At 38.9% G+C, this 5922-nt stretch overlaps 2 long non-coding RNA genes across 2 annotated transcripts; one reads left to right on the plus strand and one right to left on the minus strand.

Annotated features, from left to right (window-relative positions):
- Positions 1-1030: 1030 nt before the first annotated feature.
- On the minus strand, positions 1031-2484 carry LOC139027940 (uncharacterized). The gene is made up of 2 exons (XR_011480079.1): positions 1420-2484; positions 1031-1286 (listed from the first exon to the last, which is right to left on the minus strand). It is a non-coding gene; the product is annotated as an uncharacterized lncRNA (long non-coding RNA).
- A 1406-nt stretch (positions 2485-3890) lies between these two features.
- On the plus strand, positions 3891-5537 carry LOC111965568 (uncharacterized). Its single transcript, XR_002877537.3, has 4 exons — positions 3891-4260; positions 4681-4798; positions 5085-5156; positions 5498-5537. It is a non-coding gene; the product is annotated as an uncharacterized lncRNA (long non-coding RNA).
- The last annotated feature ends 385 nt before the right edge of the window (positions 5538-5922 follow it).

The following is a 5922-nucleotide window of genomic DNA, read 5'->3' on the forward strand; positions in this document are numbered from 1 at the left end:
ACTAAACCACCATAATTGTTATTTTACAATAATGTACTTAAATTACTCAAAACATACTATTTCCTGCATGGGAAACAAGATGAGGGGAACACATCTCGACAATCTGGTACATAAAAAGAAAGGACGAGTAGTCTAATACTCGGAAAAGGATAGTATTTGCTAAGTTTCCATGAACTTGTCCAGTGATTTGTTTTGACGACATTTAGAAAAGCAGCATAGAGAAAATAAATTCGACAATTGCCAGCCAGCTATGGTACATTTCCGTTTAAACATCTGTGGTCGCAATAGCTATCTTTTATCGTTGCAATAAAAACAGATAATTCATTCATCATTAAATTGCAGGTGAACATATAGGCCTATGTAGGACCAATAGTGACAAATATGGTGATTGAAAATAATTGAAATGTTAGCTAGGCGGCTATTTCAGTGGCTGATTGACTGGTGGGCTCTGTACAGCTCTGATATCATTACAAGCGAGACAGTTCTTTCAAGGTAGGATTTCAACACTCTTGATTGATTACAATTGTAACACTTTGAGCCCTTATATTAGCAAAAAACTATAGTGTCGAATAATAATGAGGTGATTGAAGTGTTTCCATTACCCATTTAGGCCAATTGCGCAGTTTCATGTCTCCAGTCAGCCCAGCCTCACATTCAATTCGCGCATATATGTACAAAATGTATTTCAGCAGATTTCGTGCGTTTTTGTGTGGTTCAATTAGTTCGAAAATACACGAATTTATGTGCTACTTAATTCGTGCGAAAAGACACGAATTTAACCAGTAGGCGACACACAAGCCTTTGCAACAACCATAGACGCGATCGCCTGTATTTATTTATTTATTTTACGTTATGAATATATAGATATTTTGTCGTTTTTTAATCCCTATTAAAACATTGTGGTTGTATGCCTATATGTACTGTTTTCGATATTTCTGAACAGACTTTTCAGTATAGAATGAATGTAAGCAATGCATGATGGCTAATGGTGTTTTATTCGGTTGTGGTTCCATGTATTTCTTAAAAAACAAACGTGTAAACCATTTTTATTGACCAGAATGTAACTGAAAATACAATGGCAGCCTTGCCATTGTCCATCAATAGCAAAACATATTTTTTTCGTATAACATTTGGGGAAAGGTATGCAGTCATTGTAGTCTTACATTTTGTTGGCCAACCGTTAGTCTAACGGGCACACTGTGATAGAGAAAACAACTATATTACAGAAACATTACAGACAAGACAGAACTGTCCGATCTGAACAGCCATTCAGTGGTCCTGGTAGTCTGGGTAGAATAAGAGCAGAAGAGAACATGAGAAAAATTGAAAAAACAGACAATAGTCTATGTGAAATACTTAACATAATAAAGAAATAAGACGATGATGAGATTATATTATATAGTTACCACTTATACCAACCTAATCTGTATATTTCTCAGAAGAATGTATCTTATTCAGGATTGCTCTGTCTTTGGCCAGCTTCTCCATGAACTCCTGGCAGGGGAGGTTGAATTTTGTCCTCACAATAAGCATGGCCTTGATGGCAGGAACAGTAAACCTATTTCTTGCTGCTCTCCATATATCATTAATTTGGGAGAACACTCTCTCGACTGGTGTATTACTTCCAGGTAAGCACATGACAACAGACGCTAATCTAGCCAGGTTAGTGTGTGGGATGTCGTTCTCTTTGAAGTGGGTAACTCCATCTCTGACTAAGCGGTGTCTCCAATGTTTTCCATTCTTCAAGCGATCCCCCCCTTTAGGAACTCTTGCAGGCCAGTAACCTCGTCAAACAATGCATCCTCATTGATGGTCACATGGGGGCATTTTTCCTGCAGTGTGGCTGCTACCTTCTGGATCTCTTCMCGCTGAGGTTGCCTTTTTAAAAGGAGACAATGTAAAWAYWWTWGATTATCTGTGTGCTTTCCCAATGCCTGCAAGTAGTTCACAGCCGTAATGAAGAATGATTGGGATGTTTTGAGAAAGCTCTCTTTAGACATTGCACCATTTCCCTCTAGCTCTCTCAGAAGTCCTCTGACCAAAACTGGAATGAAGTTGTCATCACGTCTTGCAGTCAATTTTGCCTCAATGTTTCTCAGAATAGCAGCTGACTCCACAGCACAGTGGTCCTGGCCTTCAAGCATCTTGATCGTGTCACTGAATACGGTCAAGTTTCCATGGACAAAGTCCAGCCAAAGTTCAGTCAGTGGATCTTCGAACAYTGTTCGCAGGACAACAGGGCATTTGTCTTCAGAAAAAATAAAGTATTTCAATGGCACATACCTTTYCAGCACTCTTTCTAGAGCAGGGARCATGGACAGCCAGCRAACATTGCTGTGTCCWAAAATGTTATGGTACTCCTGGCCAACAAACTCACAAAAGCTCTTCAGTCTTTCTACTCTGACGGTGAAAACATGAAAATATCTTTGTGAGCAGGTACTCAACATCAAGGGGAATCATATCCAAAGCTGTTCTGGCCGTGTTATGAATGTGGGCAGGACAACCTAAGCCAATCACCTCCCGCTGCAGAGCATTTTTAACTTTGATATGGACATTGACCCTCCCCAGCCTATTCAGTCCTCCAAAGTTGGTATTTGTGTTGTCGGCAGAGAATGCCACGACTTTGTTTTGCAGGTTACATTTTAGGATGACCACCAGGACCTCAGCTGCAATCTCCTCTGCTGTTTCTCCTTTCAATTCAACAAAATCAAGCAGTTTTGTTTCCACATATCTGACTACTATTGGCAGCAGGTTTACATGTCCATGATTGGACGCATCAATGGCCAGGGACACAAATTCAACCTGGTCTAGGTCCTGTGTTACCAAAGTAGTTGCCCATGGTGCTAACACGTTACTCACTGTGGCGTCACATTTTGTCCTAGCACATGTAAACTTCGGCTCATGAAGCTTCCATGTCAGTTCTGCTGTGCAGTCCATAGATCTGTAACTATGATTGTGTCGCATAGTGTGGTATGCAAAGACACCCTCCTGCACAGCTAAATCATATTCTTCTTGGGAAGGCTCTACCTTCTTGAAGAATGTGGTGACAGAGGGCATACCAACACGGGCAATCAGAGAGGCTTTATGCTTTTTTTGTCTGTTGATGTTCTACCACTGCCGTTCTTCCCCCGCTGCCAATTGAAAAAGAGGAATTACAAAGGGTGCAGTTAACCATTCTATCATCTTGACCTGAGCGTATAAATGGAAATTCTCTCGTCATGTCATTAAAATGGCATTTCCGTTTCTTAGAAAGAGCCATTGTACCTCCTCTGTCTGTTCTTCTTCACTCTCCTTGTGTCACTCTTCTTACTCTCAACTTTTTCTTCTCCTCCAATCGTCTTCCTGTCCTTCTCTTTACCTTTCCACCTCACTCTTCCACACTCTCCTCGCTTCACTCTTTTTACTCCCTTAATTTTTCCTTCTCCAAGCTTTAATAATAAATAGTACACTATTAGATAAAATACTTTGGTTAACAGATTCCCATTGCTTGCCTCATTTTGTATTTTATCTCAAAAACATTGTTTGGAATAATAAATTGGCAGGCTCTGTAATCATATCTTTATCTTTCCTCCTATCTCCTTCACTCTTCTTCCTATCCAGTCTTCCTCCTCTCCACTCTAACAGAAAACATTATGCTAATGTTATCCATGAAAATGTCAAAATATATTTTCACACTACTTATAATGCCAAACCATTAAAATTGTAATATACAAATAAATATTCTAATAATTGTGCATTAATTTAATATAATCATATTTTCAAAATAGCCCGTCCACTGCATGTTTACATGTGAACGTTTTTTAACCTAGCTACCATGACAGTAGCTGGCTAACCTAGCTAGATAACTTAGTTGGCATTGTTGGTAAATGGTGACAGACTGACTGATCTGCAAGTAATAATAGATATGTATTTGTTATGCAAAGTGATTTGTAGATCAGTCAGTCTGCGTGTGGAGGAGGATGAAGACCTTTAGTGACGTGCAGGACATAGTAAAACACACACGCTATCAATGATATGCAGCTTTTCTCATAGACGGGGGAGGTTACTATGCAAAGGAATGTGTTAGGATTGGAAGTTTTCTCTTTGTTGTTTTTTTTAGATGGTATGGCCTCTGAGGACCCCCAAGACCAACTGGATGAGGCTATTAAAAAGGCAGAACACCTTGCTGAGGAGCTCAACTGAGAGAAGGATCCACAAGCCTAACTGGATGAGGCCATTAACGAGGCAAAAAGACTGGCTGAGGAGCTCAACCCAGAACTGGTAATGTAACAAGTCATACATTACCGGTAATGTAACCCCTACAGCTCCCATACGTGCATAAATATTCCCACCACAACCCTAGCACCACACACAGCGTTAAAGTAGACCCCACATTGCACAAATGTGAATTTAAACGTAGACTCCGTGATATGACCTGAACACGGGCATCAATGATATTGCCCATTGAGCATGAGGCACATGGATGCACTTGTTAGCATCCTTGTGAATCTCTACACATGTTGGCTGTGTGAGTGAGACAGAACGTGGGTCTACTGCAGGTGCCTTTCCTCAGCTGACAAATCACTTCACCTTACATGAAAATAAAATTCTTGCTTGTGCTCCATATGTGCACAAGCAAGCCATGCTTGTGGGAGACTTTTATTGGTGGGCCAGCCATGATAATTGAAATGCACTTTTTAGGAAAATAAGAAGAAAAAGACAAACAAGCCTCTAGGGATTAGGTTCAGATGGAAACAAAGGGATGAGAGAGGACAGATTGTTCCTCAAACCAGAAAGGCAACTACATCCACTTCTGTTGGTAAGTTTCATCCCGTCTAGGTGTTTAATTTTATTGGTCCCTGATCTGACTTTTTCCTTTCAAACATACTGTATCATAGAATATCAAACGTTAGTTGCCGTGCCATAGGTCGGTCTAGTACTATCTACCCACAGCACATAATACATTACATGCAGGTCTGATCCCACCTTTCCCTGTCTCTAACTGTTGTCTGTCGCTGATGAAAATACATATTTAACCAAAGGAGAGTCAGAATTCCAGCATTTTTTTTGAAATAAAAACCTTTATATTACAATTTTTTTTTCAGCTCCAAAGGCCAGTACATCAAGAGCCAGACTAGTGCAACATTTTGGGCCAGTCACTGAGGAGGAAGAATCAGGTATTGATGAGCGATTGAATATATTAATCTATACAATTCCTTGTTATTCAGTGGGCTTGTAATTAATTTATTGTATTTTTATTAAATCTGTAATTGGTAGTTGAAACAATAACAAAGCATACTCCCCTCCCCTGTTTTGGTTAAAAGCTAGGTGATGGGGTTGGCGAAATGTAACCACTTTCAATTTATTGACAGAGCTATTATTGCAATAACTTACCATCAATGTTATTAAAATAATAGTTTTAACCATATATCATTAATATAAATTCAAAAATGGCTTTATCAACTTCTGAATGCCCCTTTAAGTCTAATCCTTTCCTTTTTTGCATATCTTATTTTAGAGACAAGGACCAGTGGATTGGAATCCACTCCAGTTTTAAATCATCTGATGTGAAGGAATAGGTATGTTTAAATTGTCTTACTTTCAAAAATTGGGGTCATCTTGGTGTTACTGAATTATACTGCACTACATCTTTATTTTGACAGTGATGCAACATTTTTAAATGTGTCTCAAGTCTCCAGAATTTTGGATTTGAGATCGTGTTATGGGATTTTCATGAATAATGACTAAATTATGTTACATTTAACGTAGAACTATAACTAAAACTATCCTGTCATTGTATGATTGTATGAAATTTATTAGAATCTATCAATAAAATAAAATTTATATGGTCACATACACATGGTTAGCAGATGTTAATGCGAGTGTAGCGAAATGCTTGTGCTTCTAGTTCCTGACAATGCAGTAATAACCAACAGTAATCTA

Source organism: Salvelinus sp. IW2-2015, linkage group LG6.2, assembly GCF_002910315.2.
Source record: "Salvelinus sp. IW2-2015 linkage group LG6.2, ASM291031v2, whole genome shotgun sequence".
NCBI classification, from domain to species: domain Eukaryota; kingdom Metazoa; phylum Chordata; class Actinopteri; order Salmoniformes; family Salmonidae; genus Salvelinus; species Salvelinus sp. IW2-2015.